Here is a 25,040-nt window from a genome sequence, read left to right as displayed (position 1 = left end):
ACAGAAAATAAAATATCAATGGTTGATCAAATAGAATTTTATTGCATTTGACAAAATATAAATCTTGAACGTACATATCAAATTGAGAAATATTTTTACTTATTGCTTAAAACTCTGATGCTTCAAACAATCCAAACCTGGTAAATTCAAAACCAAATGTCCAGGTATCCAAAAGTAGTGATGCAAAATGATACTTCAACCAATCACCTATACAATTATCTATCTCTAAAGCGACAGCTACTCTCACGACTACAATACAAGTGGTAAGAACTACCAAGTTGTGGTCTTTTAAATTATAAATACTGCCATATTATATTTGTCCAGTCACAATCCTTTAAGATAAAATGGCAGAAGGGCAGCACCATGGTGCAGTGGTTAGCATTGCTGCCTCATGGCACCAAAGTCCTAGGTTCAATTCCAGCTCTGGGTCACTGTCTGTGTGGAGTTTGCACATTCTCCCCGTGGTTGCGTGGGTTTCGCCCCACAACCCAAAGATGTGCAGGGTAGGTGGATTGGCCACGCTAAATTGCCCCTTAATAGGGAAAAATGAATTGGGTAATCTAAATTTTTGTTTTAAAAAGATAAAACAGTACTGGGCGTGCGGCTGTTCTCAACCAGGCCATGTGCATATACACGTGTTTGACTCCAACACTATCTATGAGTTTGCGAATGATAAGACTGTGGTGGGCATCTCAAACAATGACGAATCAGACTACAGGAGGGAGATAAATCACTTGGTTGCATGGTGTACCGAAAACAACCTCTCTCTAATTTTTGAAAAGACCAAGGAACTGATCATCAACTTCAGGAAGCGCAGCACGATACACACTCCCATCTGCATCAGTGGCTCCGAAGTGGAGATGGTCGATAGCTTTTAAGTTCCTGGGGGTCACCATCACCAACAGTCTGCCCTGGTCCACTCACGTTGATGCAAGTCAAGAAAGCCCAACCACATCTCTACTTCCTACGGAAGAGAAATAAATTTGTATGTCTGCATCGCCTCTCACAAACCTCTACAGATATGCGATAGGGAGCATCCTATCGGGCTGCATCACAGCCTGGTATGGCAACTGCTCAGTCCAAGATCGCAAGAAACTGCAGACTGTGGTGAACTCAGCCCAACGCATCACACAAACTTGCCACCCCCACATTGATTCTGTATACTCCCACTGCCTCAGGAAGGCCAGACAGCATTATCAGAGACCCCTCCCACCCAGGCTTTGCCTTCTTCCAGACCCTTCCATCAGGCAGAAGGTACAGAAGTCTGAAGACTCGCACATCCAGACATAGGAACAGCTTCTTCCCCTCAGCTACAAGACTCCTCAATGACTCCCCCTCGGACTGATCGGTTCCCTGTAAGAACACTACTCACAACGCCTTATGCTGCTCTTGCTCGTGGATTTGCTTTGTTTGGCCCCTTGTTTCGCACCGTCACCAATCACGGTTTTGTCGATGTACCATTTATCAATGGTCTCTGTTGATTATTCTTGTGTCTACTATGTACGCACTGTGTACGTTCCTCGGCCGCAGAAAAATACTTTTCACTGTACTTTGGTACATGTGACAATCAAATCAAAACAATATACATGTATGTGCGCGCAGACAGGCGCACACCTGTCCCCGGACAGGCGCCGGAATGTGGCGACTAGGGGCTTTTCACAGTAACTTCATTGAAGCCTACTCGTGACAATAAGCGATTTTCATTTTCAGATATATTTTGCATACACACACACAAACACTTGTTTTGCATGCAAAGTGTATGTTTTGTATAAGAGACAATTTAGTGAATGTGCAGCTAAGTCATTCTCAGACCAAAAGTACTTGAGACATCAATTCCATGCAAATCATACAAACTATTCAGTCAACAGCTGATTAATTACACATAGATTTAGATTAAGCACCAAAACACAAAGTTAATTAATGTAGTATCTGGATAACATTACAGTTCATGTCAAATGCAGAAGACAAAAAGCAGGGGGGGAGGTATTGGCTAGCATGAAAATGAGGGAAAACTGGTCCAAGAACTAAGAGCAATAGGATAAAAGCAAATTACTGCGGATGCTGGAATCTGAAACGAAACAGAAATGCTGGAAAATCTCAGCAGGTCTGGCAGCATCTGTAGGGATAGAAAAGAGTTAATGTTTCGGGTCCGATGACTCTTTGTCAAAGCTAACAGAGAAAGTGGGAAATATTTATACTGTGGAGTGAGAATGAAAGATGAGTCATAGCCACAGAAACCCAGGGAAACCGGGTGCTAATGGCCACAGAAACCAAGGGGAAAGAGTGTTAATAGCAGTCCCCAAAGAGAACAAAAGATGTGAAAGGTCAAACAGCAGAGAAACTATCAGACGATGAACTGTAGATGTGGGGGGAGGGGAAGGGGGGAGCAAAGAGGAGAAAGGTGAATAAGACTGGGGGGAATTAAATATATATTAAGAAAGAAATGGTAAAAGACAGTTAAATGAAATGGGATGAAAACAAATGGGTCGAGGTGGGGTAGAGCTGATCATCTGAAGTTGTTGAATTCGATGTTCATGCCTCACCAGAACATTGTAGCAAGCCAAGAATAGACATGTGGGCATGGGAGCAGGGTCTTCTGTCAACATGGCAAGCAACAGGAAGGTCAGGGTCCTGAATGCGCACAGACTGAAGGTGCTCAGCAAAGCGATCACCCAGTCTGTGTTTGGTCTCCCCGATATAGAGGAGACCACATTGGGAGCAGCGAATGCAGGAGACCAAATTGGAAGATATGCAAGTGAAACGCTGCTTAACCTGGAATGAGTGTTTTGGGCCTGGGATGTTAAGCATGGACGAGGTAACGGGGCAGGTGTTACACCTTCTGCGATTGCATGGGAAGGTGCCATGGGTGTGATACTGGATATGGTGGAGTGGACTACATTGTCTCGGAGTGAACGGTCTCTGCGGAATGCTGCCAGAGGGAGTGAAGGGGAGATGTGTTTGGTGGTGGCATCATGCTGGAATTGGCAAAAATGGCGGAGGATTATGCTTTGCATATGGAGGCTGGTATGAAATGTGAGAACGAGGGAGACTCTATCCTTGTTCTGGGAGGGAGTGGAGGGGGCAACGGTAGTGGCACGGGAGATGGACCGCACACTGTTGAGGGCCCTGTCCACAACTGTAGGTGGGAAATCACGGTTGAGGAAGAAGGAAGACATTTTCAAAACACCATTCTGGAAAGTGGCATCATCAGAACAAATGCGACGGGGGCGAAGGAGTTGAGAGAAAGGGATCGAGTCCTTACAGGGGTAGGGTGCGAAGAGCTGCAGTCCAGATAGCTGTGGGAGTCAGTGGGCTTTTAGTGGATAGTCTATTGCCGGAAATGGAGACAGAAAGATCAAGGAAGGGAAGTGTCTGAGATGGACCAGGTGAAAGTGATGGAGGGGTGGAAACTGGAAGCGAAGTTGATGAATTTTTCCAGGTCCGGGCGAGAGCATGACGCGGCACCAAAATAGTCATCAATTAATCGGTAAAGGAGTTGTGGGAGGGGGCACGGATAGGCCTGGAACAAGGAATGTTCCACATACCCCATAAAAAGGCAAGCGTAGCTAGGACCCGTGCAGGTACCCATTGCTACACCTTTGATTTGGAGAAAGAGAGATGAGTTAAAGGAGAAGTTGTTGAGAGATAGAACAAGTTCAGCCAGGCGGAGGAGTGGTGGGGGATGGGAATTGTCCAGGCCTCTTTTCGAGAAAGAAGCAAAGAGCTCTCAGGCCATCCTGGTGTTGGATAGAGGTGTCGAGGGATTGCACATCGATGGTGAATAGAATGCGGTTAGGGCCCGCGCACTGGAAGCTATCAATTTGACGCAGTGCATCAGAGGAATCCCGGATGAAGGTGGGGAGGGAATGAACCAGAGGAGTGAGGATGGAGTCAAGATAAGAGGAAATAAGTTCAGTGGGGCAAGAGCATGCTGACACAATGGGCCTGCTGGGACAGTCCTTTTTGTGGATTTTGGGAAGTAGGTAAAAGCAGGCTGTCCGGGGTTGGGAGACTATGAGGTTGGAAGCCTTAGGGGGAAGGCATCCGGAGGAAATGAGGTTGATAACGGTGTTGGAGATAATGGCTTGATGTTCAATGGTCTGGTCATGGTCCAGGGAGGGGTAAGAGAAAGTATCTTAGAGTTGCCGCTCAGCCTCTGCGAGGTAGAGGTCAGTGCGCCAGACGACAACAGCACCCCCTTTGTCGGCAGGTTTGATGAAAAAGTCGGGGTTAGACCTGACGGAGTGAAGAGCAGAAAGTTTGGAAGGAGAGAGGTTGGAATGGGTGAGGGGGGCAGAAAAATTAAGACGGCCAATGTCCCGTCGACAGTTCTCAAATGAAAAGATCAAGGGCAGGTAATTGTCCCGGCGGGGGCACCCACTTGGAGGCAGAATGTTGGAGGCACATGAAAGGATCAGTGGAACGGGGGGAGGATTTTTGCCCAAAGAAGTGGGCACGGAAACAAAGGCGGCGAAAGAAGAGTTCACAATCATGTCGAGCCCGGAATTCATTGAGGTGGGGAGGCAAGGGTACAACGCTGAGTCCTTTGCTGAGAACAGGAGCAAGAGCAATAGGAGGCCATCTGGCTCCTCGAGCCTGCTCTGCCATTCAATAAGATCATGGCTGATCTTTTATGGACTCTGCACCACTTATCCACCCACTCACTATAACCTTTTACTCCTTCACTGTTCAAAACTCTATCTATCATTGCCTTAAAAACATTTAACGAGGTAGCCACAACTTAGTGGAAATGCTTACAAGGATATCAGGCTTGGGAGACCCGTGAAAACTCAAATATCTTGAAATAAAGATGCATTTCATCCTCAGTCCAATCCGTTCTAATAAAATTCTTTTTGAAGACAGTTGGTCAGCAGTCATTCTGTATTTAATTCTTAATAGATCATGATGTTCCAATCCAACGTTACAATAAGCTACCAGGAACACTCCCTATACTTGTTCAGGGAGCAGAAGCTCATATACTCCCACCAGAAGAAATTTTATGCAAAAATGTTTAATTACAGGGTGACTCTAATCAATAAGTCATAACCAGATGATCAGTTTCAATGGACAGTTGACATGTGTAGCCACATTCAAAATCCCTACAGTGCAGAAGGAGGCCATTCGTCCCATCGTGTCACCTCCCACTCCCACACCCTATCCCCATAACGCCACCCAATTCTTTTTTGGACAGAAGGGCCATTTAAACTTGGCCAATCCACCCAACCTGCACATAATTGGACAGTGGGAGGAAACTAGAGCACCCAGAGAAAACCCATGCAAACACTCTTCATAGTACTTGGGAAAAAGTATTCATTCTGAGAACATCTTGCCTTTCAAGTAAAACAAATGCAGTTTAAAAAAGAACCGGTGAAAAGTTACAAGTCAAATTAAAACTTTTTAAAATTCCCTCTCCCCTCACACATTCGCTTTCCTACCAATTATCTATTTGTCAGTTAAGCACTCTGGGGTGTTTTAATACATTAAATGTCACCTTAATCTAAACTACATTTCACACATTACTCATCCTCAGAAACTACATTGCAGATGGAGCAATTTTAAGCAACTTGTAACTGCTAGAAGCTCAGTGGAGAATCAGCAAATTCAATTCACTTAGGACTCTTACAATTCATCCCTATTTTGGTCCAATTTGAACCCCAGTCTCTCAGACAAAAGAGGGCATTCAAGCACCATGCTCAATTAAGTTTGCTTTGTAATACTCATTCGGATTTGCAACAATGGGAAGCCAAACTGAATAAAATTGGATTAACAATGCATGAAAAGAACATTTCTAATTGCAAGCTTTTTCAACCTGCATCTCCAATAAAATTTAATGCTTGTGCCAACTTTGCTCAGTACGCACCATATGGACGGTTGGGGGTTCAAATTGCACTAGAGAATTTAATCTAGGCTGCTAGTTACCAGTGGAACTTTCAGTTTGGTATGAGGTGGTACTTTCCTAGTACAATGACAAGCAATTTTTGACACACCATTTGTGTCCTGGCTACTATTCCTCTCAACCAACTCCACCAGAAATAGATTAATTATTTATTTCACTGCTCCTTCTGAGACAACACAGTATCCAGATTGGCTACCATGCTTCGCTACACCATGAACTTATCATATAGTGCCTTTAACGTAATGAAACATCAAGGCATTTCACAGGAGCATTCTGACACTAAGCCACACAGGAGATATCGAATCAAATGACCAAAAGCTTGGCTAAAAGGGTATGTTTAAAGAAATGTCTTAGAGGCAGAGAAAAGGTGGAGGTGTGAAGGAGGCTATTCTAGAATTTGGAGCCTAGACAACCAAAGACACAACCACCAACAGAATATCAATTATACCTGACAATGCAAGAGACACCAGAAATAGAGCAGTGTAGATAGGAGGGTTGTGGAGCTGGAGGATATTATAGGAGATCAGGAGGGACAAGGCCATGGAACAATTTGAAAACAAACGGTGAGAGAACGTTTAAAATCAAAATGTTGCTCGACCAGGAGTCAATGTGGGCCGGTGAGCAAAGAGGTGATAGGGAAATGTGACCAACAAATCACAGGCAGCAGAATTTTGGATGACTGCAAGTTTATGGAGGGTGGAATGTGGAAGGTCAGCCAGGAGTGCATTGAATTAGTTGAGCTAAGAGGTAACAAAGGCATGATATGCTGAGAAAGGGACAAAAGTCAGGAAATGTTACAGCAGTGGAAATAGGTGGTCTTAGTGATGGCAGACAGGTCAGAAGCTCTGGGATCAAACGTGACAACGGGTTTGTAAACAGACCAACTTAATCTCAGACCATTTGCAGGGAGAGGAACGGAGTCATTACCTAGGGATCAAAGCTTGGACCAGGGACCAAAACCAATGGCATCATTCTTCCCAATATTTCATTGTAGAAAATTTCTGCTCATCAGGTACTGATTATTGGATAAGCAGTCTGATAATTCAGCAACAGTGGAGGAGTCGTGTGAGGTAGTGCTGAGCTGGTGTCATTGTGTACAGGTGCAAACTAACACTATGCCTTCAGATGCTGAGCGGAGGGCTGCACTTCAAAAATACTTTATTATGAAGTTTTGGCAAATGCATGCTACAGCTTCCTCAATTTACACAAAGCACGTGCCTTCTATAACTAATGTTTGACGGGCGGCACGGTGGCTGCCTCATGGCGCTACGGTCCCAGGGTTGATCCCGGCCACGGTCCATGCGGAGCTTGCACATTCTCTCCGTGTTTGCGTGAGTTTTGCCCCCACAAGCCAAAAATGTGCAGGCTAGGTGGATTGGCCACGCTAAATTGTCTCTTAATTGGAAAAATAATAAATTGGGTACTTTTAATTTTTTTTAAAAATAACTAATGCTTAAAAAGGAGAGAGTTAATCTAACCACAGATTTAGTGGAACCAAATTAACTTTATTGGTGGATTGTTCTAATATTTTCTTGGGAAACAAAAATTACCTGCTACACAAGATATTATGAATATTCTTTTCCATCAAACAAATGGGGCAGCAGAATAATTGTAACTAATCATGCACTTAAAAGTAGGGCAGCACAATAGCAGTGGTTAGCACTGTTGCCTCACAGCACCAGGATCCCAGGTTAGATTCCGGCTTGGGTCACTGTCTGTGCGGAGTCTTTACGTTCTCCCAGTGTGCACGTGGGTTTCCTCCGGGTGCTCCGGTTTCCTCCCACATATCCCAAAAGACGTGCTGTTAGGTCACCGGAATGTGGCGACCTAGGGGATTTTCACAGTAACTTCATTGCAGTGTTAATGTCAGCCTACTTGTGACAATAAAGATGAAATGTGCCACAAGTGCACTGATTTGCACGGCTCCTGGACTTTCAATCTGAACCTCTTGTCTAGTTACAGGCTGACGCACAAAGATTCCATAGCGATTTTTCTTTCTTGTGGAAGGAATCCCGGGCATCCAGTTAACACTTTCTCCAATTTCTGGAGATCAGTAACTGTAGAGAATCTTCAACACATCTCTCCGATAAATCTTTTCAGAAAGTGTGCGCGATCCCAGACTGTGGGATGTGGGCACCACCAGAAAGGCAACATTTATTGTCCATCCTTAATTTTTCTGAAATGGCGGTGGGCAACCATGTTGAAAAATATCTAATATGTTACTACAGTAGAACTGACATTTTCTCAGAGCAACATCACCCAGCAACTGGTAAGCAAATTGAACCCAGGTGCTACAGTATGCCTTTAACTGGCCAAGAGGCAATTTGCTGCACACATTTCCTTTGCCAAGTGCAACTTGATCATCAAGAAAAATGCTGCAAAGTAGCCAAGTAGCAAAATCCATCTGCTTTTTAAAACTGTACCTACTTGAGGATTTCATGTAAAACACCTGATCAGGTTTAACATCAAGACCGTGGGCAAAACTGTAATAACTAAGCACTTTCCAAAACACTTATGCAAGAAAATTATAGCAAAGTTCAAAATTGACTTGTTAATCTCTATAAAAGTTCACAATTTAAGAAGTTTGTTAGAATGGACAGAATGGCATTACATTAACAGCACCAGCTCTGCACTGACTGTAGTTACATTGAAGATTTAACAGACTTCAGAGGATTTATTTCCTGTATTTTGTTACCCTGGCTCGTGACAAATATTTAAAATATGACCACAGCCACTCACTGCATTTATACCTTTGCAAACATCAATCTGCAACTACAAAATGGGCGTTAAACCAAATGTTTGACATTATATTTTTTGTTCAATTAGTCCCTAATACATTCAGTGCACACATCTATGTTTAAACATTTGGTGAAGTCTTTCAAAGACTATTAGCTAAAGCCCATGGAATTAAAGGCAAATTATTGATCCGATTGAGAAATTGGCTGAATGTCAGGGGACAGAGTAGGGAAACGGATAGGTACTCTAATTGGCAGGATGTGATGAATGGTAACCAAATGCCAATGCTTATGTAGTTACATTGTATATCTTGTGTTGCCCTATTATGTATTCTCATGTATTTTCTTGAATTCTGTTCAATTCCCTTTTCTTCCCATGTACTGAATGATCTGTTGAGCTGCTTGCAGAAAAATACTTTTCACTGTACCTCGGTACACGTGACAATAAACAAATCCAATCCAATCCAAGATGTTGGGTCAACTACTCAGCAGAAGGAGGCCATTTGACCCATCGAGTCTGCACCGTTCCTTCGAATGAGCACTGCACCAATGTCGTCGTCGTCCCCACCCCATCCCCGTGACCTCATAACCCAACCTACACATCCCTAGACACTAAGGGGGAATTTATCTAGCCAATCCACCTAACCCACACATCTTTGGACTTAGGAGGAAACCGGAGCACCCCGAGGAAACCCACACAAACACGGGAATAACATACAAACACCACACAGACAGTCACCCAAGGCCAGAATTGACCCTGGTGCTGTGAGGCAGCAGTGGTAGCCACTCATATTTACAATACAAAATTGCAACCTGTGCTATTGACGAATTTGGATATGTAAACAGTGTAAATGGAAGCATAAAATGACAAAGATATGAATAGTAAATGAATGGACAAAAATATGGCAAATGGCGTTTCATCGTAGGTACATGTGTGCTCATACATTTTTGGCCTAAAAAAAGATAGAACAAGGGTACTCTCTAAATGATGAAGAGCTAGAAACAATGAAGGCTCAAAGATGATTTGGAAATCCTGGTACATCGATCATTGAAATGTCATGAACAGGTACAGAAAATAATCAAAGAGGCTATCGGAATGTTGGTCGTTATGGCTACAGGACTAAAACACAAGAGGATAGAAGTCATGCTGCAGTTATACAAAGCCTTGGTTCCAGGTTCTGGGCATCACACTTCAGGAAACGTATGGTGTGGATGGAGTCCGATGTAGATTATGGAATGATACCTGGGTGCCACAAGTTAAAGTACAAGGAGAGAAATACACAAACCAAGATTGTTTTCCCTGGAATTAAGGTGAAGGGGGATTTGATCGAAGTATTCAAGATATTAAACGGGGAAACAGGTAGGATAGGGAAACTATTTCTATGAGTTGGCAAATCTAGATTGCAAATTTAAAACTTGATATGTACTCAAAGCAATTTCTTGATCATATTCCATCTATCCTATGTGGAGGAGAAGCTAAAATTTTTACCATGCAAAGTTATTTACCAGTCTGCTTCCATTTTTTAAATTTAAAGTAGCCGATTCTTTTTCTTCCAATTAATGGGCAATTTAGCATGGCCAATCCACTTACCCTGCATGTCTTTGGGTTATGTGGGCGAGGGGTGGGATCGAACAGCCTGCTTCCATTTACACTTTATAAATTAGGCACATTGAAAATACTTGGCTCATAATCAGTCAGTTGCTATGGGGGCACGGTGGCGTAGTGGTTAGCACCACTGCATCACAGCGCCGAGGACCCAGGTTCGATCACGGCCCTGGGTCACTGACCGTGTGGAGTTTGCACATTCTCCCCGTGTCTGCGTTAGTCTCACCCGCACAATCTAAAGATGTGCAGGGTAGGTGGATTGGCCATGCCAAATTGCCCCTTAAAATTAAAATCAATAGTTGATAAATATTTGGACAAACTTACAGAATATCTCAAAAGGTATCGATGTATAACTGACCTACAAGACCAGGTTGAGTTTGTTCCCTGCCCTTGGGAAATTCAGCTCGGAGAGAAAGTAGAATTGGAGAACAATTAGCTTTCACATTCCTTTGACCTGATGTGTGGGAGACGAGTGAATATGCCAAAAGGCTCACCGTACACAATTCTTCAGACTTGAACCCGAAAGGATAAATCGACCAATGTACAGGAAGGTCTCGCTGCACCCACTCAAGAGTGTGCCCACTCAAAAAAAAGGGGTGGGGTACAGGAATAAATTGGACTAAGAGAATCCAAATGAAAGGCCCACAACAATCAAGACAAGTGGTGAATAAATACTAGCAGAAACAGAAAATTATTTGCCAGAACTCGGATGGACTGGGCTGCACATGCCCACACCATCGCTTGAATACTATTGGGTTTTCCTAAGCATCGCTTTTCTATCACAGTCTAGCTCAATGATCTTTCTATGCTTTCACAGTCAGCAGCTTTCTGGTAACTCAAGCAATTAGCCATTCGTCATGCACACGACCAGACAGTAAGCAGGCCATTTGACAAGATATCAGCTGTAAAGTCACTCTGTACACCCATATGAATTAATAGAACCGAGTAAGAAATCAGCAGAAACTTTTCTCTTCCCCCAAACCCAGCTCATAGAACATAACAGCGCAGTACAGACCCTTCGGCCCTCGATGTTGCGCCGACCAGTGAAACCCCTCTAAAGCCCATCTACACTATTCCCTTATCGTCCATATGCCTATCCAATGACCATTTGAATGTGTTTAGTGTTGGCGAGTCCATTACTGTTGCAATCAGGGCATTCCACGCCCTTACTACTCTGAGTAAAGAACCTACCTCTGACATCTATCCTGTATCTATCTCCCCTCAATTTAAAGCTATGTCCCCACGTGCTAGACATCACCATCCGAGGAAAAAGGCTTTCACTGTCCGCCCTATCTAATCCTCTGATCATCTTGTATGCCTCAATTAAGTCATCTCTTAACCTTCTCTCTAACGAAAACAGCCTCAAGTCCCTCAGCCTTCCCTCGTAAGATCTTCCCTCCATACCAGGCAACATCCTGGTAAATCTCCTCTGTAACCTTTCCAATGCTTCCACGTCATTCCTATAATGCAGCGACCAGAACTGCACGCAATACTCCAAATGCGGCCGCACCAGAGTTTTGCACAACTGCAACATGACCTCATGGCTCCGAAACTCAAGTCCTCTACCAATAAAAGCTAACACACCGTACGCCTTCTTAACAACCCTCTCAACCTGGGTGGCAACTTTCAGGGATCCATGGACATGGACACCGAGATCTCTCTGCTCATCCACACTACCAAGAATCTTACCATTGGCCCAGTAAATTCCTGAACAGCTCCTCAACACACACAGAGTTCAGAACACTATCACTGGGATCAGGTCAGATTTGAAAAAATCCTTTTGAACAAAACCTAATTTCACGATTTGTGAACTGGGTAAAGCTACTATACAAGGAGCCGAGGGCAAGTGTCCGCACAAACAACATCAGCTCAGGATACTTTTCTCTCTACCGTGGGACTAGGTAGGGATGTCCTATATCCCCCCCTGCTGTTTGCACATGCGATTGAGCCGTTGGCCATCGCATTAAGAAGTCTGGGGGTATGGAAAGGAATAGTGCCGGGGGTTAGGTACCTGGGGGTGCAGGTTGCCCGGGAGGCCATATTTGGGGTGTCGGATCAGCCAGGGTTGGAAACGGGTGCAGAGGCAGAGGTTGTAGCCTTCGCCACTTTGATCGCCCAAAGGCGGGGGGACCCGTTGGAATTCCTGACTCTTGAGAAGGTTAAGTTGAACTGAGGGGAAGGATGGAGGGGTTCTACAATTCATGGGAATTATTCATTATGCACTTTCAAGAACTGGATAACATAGAACATTAGTGTGGGGGGGGGGGGGGGGGGGGGGAGGAGAGAGGAGGAGGAGTTGATGGTGACTACGGGTGTTCCCTAATTCCCTTTTGTCATTTGTTTGTGTAAATTAATGTTTGGGGTTTGGTGGGAGGATGGGACCGTTGTTATTGATAAGGGGATTGACATATTTGTTACTGATTATTATTTATTGTTGGTGGGTGTAAATTTCAGAGAAAATGTGCAAAAGGAGAATAAAAAAGATCTTTTTTAAACAAATTTCATTTAAAAAAGGGGGCCCTGCATTTATATAGCACCTTACATGACCACTGGATGCCTCAAAATACTTTGGAACTGTCATCATTGTTGTGATATAAGAAACATGGCAGCCAATTTGCAGAGTAAAAGTTCCCACAAACAATATGATAATGACCAGATAACCTATTTTGTGATGTTGATCAAGCTATAAATATTGGCCAGGACACAGGGAAACAGGATCTTCAATGTACACCCAAGTGGCAGACAGGGCCTCCATTTAACATCTCATCCAGATCTGAAAGTGCTACTGTCTTAGTACTGCACTGGATTTTTGTGCTCAGGTCCTAGAAAGGGACTTGACCCCAGAACTCAAGCGTGATACCAAATGAACCAAGGCCGACAGGTATCTGCTTCATTTTTTGGCTGATTGGGAGAGGTGAAGAGGGGAAAGGATTAAAGAGTCAGAGAAATTCATGTCCACTCGCCAAATAAAACACTTGCAGCAACAACATTAAAGTTGTTTGTACTTGTTCTAGCATAGCTCAAATATTCTTACATTATCCAGAATATGCATATAAATACTGTAAGGATCCTTCTTGTTTATTCTCTGTCTATTCTTGTTACCGTCTCTTATTTTTGCAATTACATTTTTGATCCATGGAAGATTTACAGACGTGTGTTTTTTTTAAATTTAGAGTACCCAATTATTTATTTCCAATTAAGGGGCAATTTAGTGAGCCAGTCCATCTATCCTACCCATCTTTGGGTTGAGAGAGTGAGAACCACACAGACATGGAGCGAATGTGCAAACTCCAGACGGACAGTGACCCAGGGCCAGGATCGAACCCGGGACCTCAGCGCCATGAGGCAGCAGTGCTAACCACTACGCTACCCTCGGACATATGTCTTTAAAGCAGTCTGCCATTTTAATTCAAGCAGAAGGAAGCAGTAGCCTGTACCTTTAATTCCAACAGAAGGTTGATTGCTGACTGACCGGCATCAGGGATGACTCAGTTTGATGGATTTGGCTGATGGCCAATGAACTGGTCCAAAAGGCTGTGCTCTGCCCGGTAATGAGTGGTGATTGGATATTATCACACTGGAATGTTTGTCAGATCCACAGGTTCCATTTCTGGTATCACTTTTTATTTCAGCAGCATGGAAGTAAAAGGTTCATCTTCTCCAGATAACTGTTGCCAAGACTCTCCAGAAAAGATCCAGCTAAATCTCTCTACAATAAGCCTGCGTGTGTTAAGATTCCTGAAAACAGGGCCTGAAGGCAGGCCACCAAACTGAAAGCAAGATCTGAAGAAACTAACTCTCTCCAGGGAAATTGTACAGGCTGTAAAACAAGGACTGTGATGAGAAGCTTACTGTGAAGAAAGCCTGCAAGGAACCATTATTTTTTATATTTGTACAAGAATTAATGGTTAATTCACTGGTGTTGTGACTCCGGAGTACGTGGGGCCAGAGTTGACTGCACACTTGCCCAGAGTGGCATAACCATGCCAAACCTCAGCAAAGATTTTGTGGGAGATCCAGAAGTGTAAAGATGGTAAGCAACTGGCACTAAGTGAAAAAAATGTTTCATAGGGGTTTTACCATGTTCTCCGATTCACAATGTACAAATTATTACTGATTGTTACACTACACACGATTTTTGTAGTGTGAATTTGGAGTGTTCGACAGTAACATTCTTTCCCAAACTTAAGTGTAGGCATTGCAAATGATGATTATCTAATACAGATAATACATTACTGATGCTAAATGCCGCCATTTCTAACAGTTTATCATCACTAAAACCATAAAAGGCAAGGCAACATGTACATCTTTACCAAAAGCCTTCAACAGTTAAACATATGGAAAGCAGATATTGAGACAATGAGATAATCTGCAATCAGTACACTAATTCCATGAGAGCAGATTAAGGAAGTCTTGCATTTATGCAATAACCTTTCATGACCTCTGTGCCTCCTCCTAAAGTACTTCACAGCTAATGAAGTGCTTTGAATTGCAGTCGCTGGTGAAATAGCAGCCAATTTGCACACAGAAACACCTAACAAACAGCAACAAGATAAATAGCTAGACAAGTTGTGACACCTAAAACAGAAAATACTGGACAATCACAGCAGATTTGACAGCATCTCCCGAGAAAGAAGAGAGTTCACGTTTTGAGTCTGGATGAGCCTTTGTCAAAGCTAGTGATACCGGCTGATGGATAAATCTTGGCCAGGACATAGAATTTACAGTGCAGGAGGCCATTCAGCCCATCGAGTCTACATCGGCCCCTGGAACGAGCACTCTACCTAGGCCCATGCCTCCACCCTATCCCCGTAACCCCACCTAACCTTTTTGGGCACTATGGGCAATTTATCATGGCCAATCCACCTAACCTGCACATCTTTGGATTGAGGGGGGAAACTGGAGCACCCGGAGGAAACCCACGCAGACACGGGGAGAAAGTGCAGACTCCACACAGACAGTGACCCAATCTGGGAACCGAACCTAGGACCCTGCAGCTGTGAAGCAACTGTGCTAACCACTGTGCTACCGTGCTGCCCTTTGTGACATCAGGGGAACTATCCTGCACTTCTTTGAATTGTGATATGCAGTTTTATTTTTTGTCTTTACCAGAGGGCGGAGACAGGATACACCTGATCCGCAAGATGGCACCTCAACACAATTCAAAACCTCAACGTACAAACTATTCTTAACGCGATGAAACGAAAACCCATGCATAGCACTTGTTACAACACATAGCTTCAGGGATTGCTTTAAAAAGCCAAAAAGTACCAACATGCTGAAATAAGCAATCTCACACGCCTATTGAGTCGGGGTTGTCGAAGCAGGCGAGGCAGAAAAATGACACACCCAGACATTCAATAGTGTCTTGGTATTTTCTATCACAAATCAGCTATTCATAACACCTCAGGCTATACATTTTCTAAAATAAGAGGTTTACTGCTCAAAACACTGGCCTCGTTGTTACAGCTTTTTATATTGACTTGGAAACCAAAATACTTGCCTTTTTTTGTACAAGCCTTCCATCCTAAATGAACAAACCCCAATTAGTTCTTGCAGGCTTGCAACTGCCCATACAACACATTAGGTCTTGCCAGAGGTCACTCAAGCGCCACCCAGCCTAATATTACAAGTTTTTATTCTAGAATTCTGTGTTAAGACGCATCAGAACACACTGCATCACCAGCTCATTTTTAAGTATGGTAGTAATGGTCTAATTCAAATTGGGAGCTGCGATACACTGCTGTGAAGAAAATGGACATAATCCTATCCAAACTCCCCTCCCATAACTGTCAGTCATGCCACTGGGAATCTCCAAAGTGCTTCACAGCCAATGAATCAGTAATTGTGATAAATGTCTATTATTTGCATAGAAGAGGGGCCAATCTGACTACAGCAAAAATATAAATCAACAGGAGGCAAATGTCCCATTAGTCTTCATTTGATTGTTAGTTGAAGGATCAACACTGGTCAGCATTTCAAGGAGCTTCTTGTTGCTCTTTACACCATGCCAGAGTTTCATTGTATTCATCTGGACACAGATGGGGCCCAAATTCAACAGCTGATCCAAAATCAACACGGACAATGAAGCAGTGCTCAGCAATGCACTAATGAACTAATCTAGTTATTGTGATCAAATCCTGGTCCAAGACAAGAAGCCAGAACCATCTGATTCTGCTAATATGGAACCACTCCTCTGAAACCAGAGGAAGTGTCAAAGTACAGTCACTCCCTGAACATTGTATCCATCAGAGCTGAGAGACAGGTTTAAGTTGCTCACATTTTGGCCTACAGCCGTCAAAACTAAATGCATTTACAATATGATTCAATCTTCCAGAATAGTCTAACATGTCAGCATGTTTACAATATGGTTGAAGTGAAACCTAGTGATTAAGTAGAAATAATCAGTGGAATTAAGATAGACATGGAAAGACAGTCAATCATTTGGGTTGATCAAACTTTTAAGAAAAGGCTAGGAGTTTATGATGATGATCTTTTAAAAACCTAAAAGTTCAAGCATTTAATTCTAGTCATGGGTGGCTTGCAAGGTACAAAACGAACGTGCTAACTCGCACTGCATCGTTGGAAGTTGCCTGCACCAATGATAAAGCAGCTAAATCTTTCATTAAAGCACTAAATTAAATCATTGGAGGACGGTGCATACAAATACTCAACAAGTGTTTAATGTTAATGAAACCGATTTATTCTGGAAAAGGATGCCTTCCAGGACATATCTGTTCAAATTTGAGGAAATGCAGAAGGCAATTTTAAAGTGAATCGGAGGTTGATGTACTATTCCCAAACACCAGGGACGAGTGACCAGCAAACAAGTGTAGCATGGGTAACCCAAGCAGTTTTGAAGATTGGTTTACAGTCTATTTTTGTCCATCTGTTAAGGATTATTGTTCAGCAAATAAACTCATGGGAAATATTGGTCATCCTACCATCTTGATAGCCTCAATGATAATATCACGGTGATCTTTCTACCTTGACATCATCATAGAGGTCATCAAGAGCAGTATGACAGCCAGAAGGATTGTCCTTGAAGCACAAGGCGTTGTTGACAAGATCATTTGTTGAAAAGTCGATGGATCAACAGGTGATTGCAACCTTCAACGTCCATTACCATAGAAGAGATTTCAACAGGCCATCAGGGAAACTGAAAGTCATGTTTCTACCTAAAGAAATTTGAAAAGAGGGGTGGCATGTGGTGCAGTGGTTAGCATTGGGACTACGGCACTGTGGACCCGAGTTCAAATCCCGGCCCTGGGTCACTGTCCGCGTTGAGTTTGCACATTCTCCCAGTGTCTGCGTGGGTTTCACCCCCACAACCCAAAGATGTGCTGGTTAAGTGGATTGGCCATGCTAAATTGCCCCTTAATTGGAAAATAAAAAATTATTGGGTACTCTAAATTTATATTTAAAAAAATAAATTTGGAAGAATAATTAAGGACATTGATGACATGGCTGTGGCATGAAATACCTCGGTCAGTGATGCATTGAGAAGTTGGGGCCAGACTGTGTTAGAGTCAAAGACCATGTGGAACCAATTGAGAAAATCCAAGAGACAATTGTAGAAATGAGCAAGTAAATTGGATTGATGAGCTAAAACATCAAGGATGATGCAGAGTTGCTTGCCTCCCATGCAGAGATTTTGACTACCAAGGATCTGAAAGGAATGGAACGGAGGGCTGAGAGGGGAGGAGGATGAGCAAGAACAACCACCAAGACATTTGTCTCAAGATCATTCAAGTGGTGTTAAGAAGCCTGAAGAGGCAATGGCCATCCTCGATGAAGGCGATGCTGACAGAGCATGTCGTTCAAGGGTCAACAGAAGAGGGGCAGCACGGTGGCCTAGTGGTTAGCACAACCGCCTCACGGCGCTGAGGTCCCAGGTTCGATCCCGGCTCTGGGTCACTGTCCGTGTGGAGTTTGCACGTTCTCCCCGTGTCTGCGTGGGTTTCGCCCCACAACCCAAAAATGTGCAGAGTAGGTGGATTGGCCACGCTAAATTGCCCCTTAATTGGAAAAAATAATTGGCTAATCTAAATTTTAAAAAAAATATTAAAAAAAACAAAAAAAAACAGAAGCATAAACAACAGTCAATTGCTGCAGGAAGAAAAAAAGCAAAGAATGCAGCGGTCACTGGAAAAATTCTTTTAAAAGTTCCACTGCAATGAACCTTTTAAAAGGATACTGCAAAGAGTCTTTAGTGTCCTCCAAAAGATCTTCAAAAAACCCTTCTAAATGCACCCCAAAGTCTTCTGAACTTCCAATAACACCACTCAGCCATTTCCCTCAGTGAGGCATGGCGACTACCCAAACTTTGAGCTCATTTTTTCAACGATAAATTTATCTTGGTTTAACCTCAAAATGTGAATGTGGGCAGCACAGTGGTGCAGTGGGTTGGCCCTGCTACCTCACGGCACCGGGGTCCCAGGTTCGACCCCAGTTTTGGGTCACTGACCATGTGGAGTTTGCACATTCTCCCCGTGTTTGCGTGGGTTTCACCCCCACAATCCAAAGATGTGCAGGCTAGGTGGATTGGCCACGCTAAATTGTCCCTAATGGGGGGGGAAAATGAATTGGGTACTTAAAATTTTTTTTTTTTTTTTAATGTGAATGTGCATGTTGGTCTGGAAATGTACATTCTGAGAGCTTTCCCACAGAACTAATCCCTTTATAACATTGCATCCATGTTTCACAACATTTCACATAACACTGCATTTTCCAACAACCAATTAATTCCTTCAACCAATTAACACCAAGGACTTCCTGTAAGTATATACAACAATCAGAACTCCACATTAAATTTAAGTAGATGCAATTTAATGAAAGCTAATGCAATTTTATGTGAAAGTCAAGGATTGGAGTTTGCACTGAGTGAAAAGGCACGGCAGGGTGTGGAGGATTGTGAAAACCCAATACTTGGAAGTTATTCAGGGTGTGGAGTGAGAAGACCCAATTAATTGAAAGTTAACGTGCAGTTAAATTAAGTCACCACCTCTGGTGTTGCAACCTACCAATAATTGGAAATTTTTCTGGTCACAGGCATACTGATAGTATGCAACTGCCTTTTCCATTCTGGACTCATATGATCTTCCCAATATTTAAGATCCATGGCTACATCATCTAACCTTTTTGTACCTGTAACTGAATACATCCTGCAAAGTAAAGAGAGCAGATTGCAGTGTCAGTAACCCCCAGCACATTGCAGAAATAAATTTGAACAAAGCTCTGCATATAAAACTTCTTAAAACAATCAAGATTTATATCCTGAGGGTCTGTACATACTGTTACTTAAGACCAACAGCTGGAGTGACTGTTGGTCTTGTTAAATCAGACTGAAGTAATCCCACTAAGTTGTTTATGAGCTGTGAGCAAATATCCTCCCTTAAACCCAGATGTGGCCTGCAGACTAATTTGTGATGTCCACTTCATTTACATGCATATAGTTTATCGGGGGGGGGGGGGGGGGGGGGAATAACAGGATAACTAATCTTCACAAATGTAGTACTGTCACAAATCGATAACTAACTGTTTATTCTGTAATTATTTTAAAAACAATTAGTAAAATACAAAGCTTTGCAGTGCGACATCACAGTGCAGAGGTCGTTAGGTATAAGTGAATTCATGTCTGAGGCACAAGGTGCTATTAAGTGAATATTTTCTAATGCAGTAAGTTCTAATATAAAATCTGCTGGTTTGAGAAAATCATAACTGTTCCACTCAGAAATGGGCAGCAGCATCTTAAAATCATACATTGCAATGATAAGGCCAACATCAGTCAAAAAAGAACCCAAGTGGAAATCCACGTAGAAACTAATTTAGTTTGTATCTAGACCCTATTTTTCTTTTTCTTTTTTAAATTTACCCAATTCATTTTTCCAATTAAGGGGCAATTTAGCATGGCCAATTCACCTTCCCTGCACATCTTTGGGTTGTGGGGGTGACACAGGGAGAATGTGCAAACTCCACATGGACAGTGACCAGCGGGCACCAGGATTGAAACCGGGTCCTTGGCACTGAAGCAACAGTGCTAACCACTTCCCCACCAAGCCGCCCTAGACCCTGTATTTCAAAACCAATGTGGCCACTCATTTACCAGCATTGGTTAAACGTCTGAAGTGCCTTGGGATGCTTTTGTGTTAAAGTCACTTGATCAACGCAAAGTGCCGATGAAGGATATGCAATTGAAGTGCAGTAAAGGTTCTCTGTGGTTACTGACTAGCTTGCTAAATAATTGGGGTTTTTTCCCTCAAAAATAAATGACCCAATGTGGAACCAAGTTACAGAAGCGCATAAAGATCCAAGATTCTTGGTGAGCTGCCGAATCACAGAAGTGGGTGCAGAACTTGGTTTCAACTGCTTTGGTAAATCCAGCAGGATTCCCATTATCATACCAGATTATCATGCAAGAACTATTACCCATCTCAAAACATGGTGTAGTTACTACTCCTTAAATTATCAGTTATTCCACAATCCAAACTTTAATATCCACAAGCTTCCTAATTCTCCACTCCAAAATGCCACAAAAATTGTCAGAGGCCTAAATGAGGGTACACCAAATTGGGGTTGTAATTTAAAAGAATAGTTTTAAAATTACATTTTGGGAATTTTCTCAATTTTCAACGTAGCAGTGAATCAGCCCAGTTATAGAAGCACAAGTATTTCGTGAATACCAGTGAGCTCAGCTATGCTCACTGTGCCTATTTAATGTAGCCAATAAACTTAACATCTAATTTTCACTGCTTAAGAAAAGCCAGCAGAACAGAGTGCTGACATTATTCTCCCAATTTAGACAGTGCTCCCATTGTTAGGTATTCACAGAGTAATGGCAATAAATAGGCAATTACTATCATTTTCTAGATGGAATAAAACAAAATGCTACTATTAATGGCTTATTTGGGAAGAGAGTATAAGAAAGAATTCACTGGCAATGTAATGCAAGTTTATAAATTTGAATTTGATGTATGCAAATTGCATAACCTACCCATACCTCTTCTATTCTGACAGATCAGGATTGTCTGTGCCAATGCCAGAGGGCCAACATGACTCATTCACAAGGGACCATCACTAAATTAAAAGCAAATTAACCTGACATGCTAGAGGTGGAGCCTGCACATCGTGCATTTTAATGCCACAATGTGCGACACTTTCTCCCAGCAGGCTGTATGCCCGGAAGCCAGGATGGACTTGGCCCACTTTGCACTGTAAACGCCTGGAGTTTTTTTTTTCAGGGAAGGGGAGGAGAGAGGAAGGAAAGAGAGAGAGAGAGAGGGAGAGGGGTTGAATATCCGCAATGAAGCAGATAACCCTGAATGAGGCGACTCTCCTCCTCTCCCACAAGCAGTGCAGTAAAGGCACGACTCTTCCATGAAATGTTTCTCCCCAGTCAGCCAGGGTGTAAACTGAAAGGCAAGTTAAATGTGAGGTATACAGCTTCATAATATTTAAAATACGAATCACCTCCTGGTCGCCCATCATTCCTTATTAAAACAGTATTCGAGATCCCTTCCAAGATCCCTTTCACATTTCACCCAACCGAAAGACATTAAAAGTCACCCACTGTAAAAATTATCCACCAAAAACTGAAGAATAAAACACAAGTCTTGAACACCACTACTTACAAGAATTTACATTTATAAACATCTTTAAAGTGGCGCTCACAGAAGCATTACCAACAAAATAACACCATATCTCTCTCTGATTTCAAGTCAGATGATAAACCCAGCCAATAATAATAATCTTTATTGTCACAAGTAGGCTTACATTAACACTGCAATGAAGTGGATTAACCCTGCAGCCTCACGGCGCCGAGGTCCCAGGTTCGATCCCGGCTCTGGGTCACTAACCCCGGATCACTGTGTGTGCAGCTTGCACATTCTCCCATGTTTGCGGGTTTCGCCCCACAACCCAAAGATGTGGAGGGCAGGTTAATTGGCCACGCTAAATTGCCCCTTAATTGGAAAAAATGAATTGGGTACTCTAAATTTATTTTTTTTAAAACACTGCAACGAAGTTACTGTGAAAAGCCCCTAGTCACCACATTCCAGCGCCTGTTCGGGTACACAGAAGTAGAATTCAGAATGTCCAATACACCCAACAAGCATGTCTTTCGGGACTTGTGAGAGGAAACCGGTGAACCCGGAGGAAACCCACGCAGACACAGGGAGAACGTGCAGACTCCGCACAGCCAGTGACCCAAGCCGTGAATCGAACCTAGGACCTGGCGCTGTGAAGCAACATTGCTAACCACTGTGCTACCGTGATGCCCCGTGTTGTAAGGAGCTTCTTAAAAGGGAGGGGAAAAAAGGTACGGGGCATGGAGAAGTTAAAACCAATAATGGGTAGGATACTAGCCTTCATCCACACCACTGCATCCAGGTTGTCATTGTGTTAAATGCACATACCTGGATGACAATCACATTTCCGCTGGTTTCAGCACAATCCTATTGCCAGCTATGCATTTACAAAGCTTACTTCCCTGTATTTCATTTACAGAGCTGCATCAGCTGGATATGGTAGCCCATGCAGGTGGTTTAAATTGTAGAGTCCCAGAATAGTTAAATTCTGATTTGAAATATGACAAGAGGTCATAGATGCATCAATGGGTAACTCAATGAGCAAGTCTGCTGCTGCCAAAGATTCAGAATTCAAGTGGTTTTGGAGGCTAAAATGGTTATTTGGAATAAAGGCCCAGTATAATCACTTAAAATTTTGTCCTGTTGATAAATGTCTTCAAATATTTTACCAATGATGGTTATAAGCATCAAAAGATTACTGTATTTGCAAAGGATTTTGTCAAAGCGTGCTTCCATCAATCTGCAATCCCCAATTCACTGGAGTCATTCCTAAATTTAGATCCAGCACAATAAAAACGTTGGGAATTAATGGTTTCAATATAATTTTTCTGAGTAAATAAATGGGAAAAAAATGGAGAGAACATGGCTTTCATTTTTCAAAAATATTTTCTTTGCCTTTCCATAATCAGCTCATGAAGTTGCTTCCATTGAACTCAGTTTCTTTACACTAGTTACATCCCAGTAGGACCAGTGATTATTTTTTCCTTAAAGGGATCTGAAAGGGCAGCATGGTGGCGCAGTGGTTAGCACTGCTGCCTCACGGCACCGAAGTCCCATGTTCGATCCCGGCCCGGGGCACTGTCTGGAGTTTGTACATTCTCCCCATGGTCTGCGTGGGTTTCGTCCCCACAACCCAAAGATGTGCAGGCTAGTTGGTTGGCCACGCTAAATTGATCCTTAATTGGGGGGGGGGGAAATGAATTGGGTACTTGAAAGTAATCGACCATTTCCTGATAGATAAAAAGGCATAAAATGTCTTCAAATATTTTACTAATGATGGTTATAAGTGTATGTAATAAAGTGTAATATTAAGACCCAGTTTTAGTACCCATTTTAAAATGAGGATTTCAGCACTCATAACCTCAGGTCATGACAAAACACATAGCTTCAACAGAGACACAAAAAGCCTGACACATGCATAAACAATTGGAGATAAAAACAACATTTTCACTAAGCAAGATGAAAAAGCTATGTTCTAATAAATATTTTCAATAATTTTCAAAGACAGTTAAATATTAAAAATGAGCTGTACTATGAGGAGGGGACGTGGGCGGATGCCCTGGGAGAGTGAATTCCTCCTCTTCCTGTGTGAGGCTTAGCCTCATACAGTTCAAGGTGCTGCATAGGGCCCAATGACTGGGACAAGGATGAGTAGGTTTTTTCGGGGGCGAGGACAGGTGTGCTAGGTTGCTCGGGGAGCCTAGCGAACCACGCCCATATGTTTTGGGCGTGCCCAGCGCTGGGGGAGTTCTGGAAGGGAGTAGCAAAGATGGTGTCGAGGGTGGTGGGATCCAGGGTCAAGCCAGGCTGGGGACTCGCAACTTTTGGGGTTGCAGTGGAGCCAGGAGTGCAGGAGGCGATAGAGGCCGGGGTTCTGGCCTTTGCGTCCCTAGTAGCCGGCGGAGGATCTTGCTCCAATGGAAGGATGCGAGGCCCCCAAGCGTGGAGGCCTGGATCTCGGATGTGGCGGGGGTGAAATTTGCCCTGAGGGGGATCAGTACAAGGGTTTTTCAGGCGGTGGCAGCCTTTTCTGGACTTCCTGGCGGAACGGTAGGGAAATAGGCCGACAGCAGCAGCAACCGGGGGGGGGAGGGGGGGGAGACTGTGCACATGGGTTTGTGGAGGGTGCTATCTCTCTCCTTTGTTTTTTTTTCTTCTCTTTTTCTTTGTTTTTTCTTTCCTTTTGTTTGAAGTTGTTGGGGCATTGTTTATGGGGTGTTACCGCGGTTGTATGTTAATAGAGTTAAGATGTTTATGTTTTGTACTTTGTAAAAATTTCAATAAAAATTATTTTTAAAAAAAAGAGCTGTACCAGTAATTAGATCAAGGCCAAGTAAGCACCATAGCAATAAGGCACCATTGTCCAGAATGTGGATAAAAGCAAAGTCAGCAGACAACCAGTAGAAACCAGTCTTGATAAAAGCACTCAATCGCATTCCATAACATACACAATATTCAAACATGAAACAGTCAGAACTTATGTTGCACTTTAAGGATTGACAGTTAATCGTCGAATCAATGTATTTGATTCCCACCCAAACTAATTAGGACAACATAGGGGTTAGGTGGATTGGCCATGATAAATTGCCTTTAGTGTCCAAAATTGGTGTTGGGTGGGGTTACTGGGTTATGGGGATAGGGTGGAGGTGTTGACCTTGGGTAGGGTGCTCTTTCCAAGAGCCGGTGCAGACTCGATGGGCAGAATGGCCTCCTTCTAC

At 43.1% G+C, this 25,040-nt stretch overlaps 1 protein-coding gene across 4 annotated transcripts in view; it reads right to left on the bottom strand.

Annotated features, from left to right (window-relative positions):
• The window catches only part of clstn1 (calsyntenin 1), a 99,771-nt gene that overhangs the window by 56,547 nt on the left and 18,184 nt on the right, over positions 1-25,040 (bottom strand). The window lies entirely within an intron of this gene.

Source organism: Scyliorhinus canicula, chromosome 16 (assembly GCF_902713615.1).
Source record: "Scyliorhinus canicula chromosome 16, sScyCan1.1, whole genome shotgun sequence".
NCBI lineage: Eukaryota > Metazoa > Chordata > Chondrichthyes > Carcharhiniformes > Scyliorhinidae > Scyliorhinus > Scyliorhinus canicula.
This window is presented reverse-complemented; position numbering and strand designations above follow the sequence as displayed.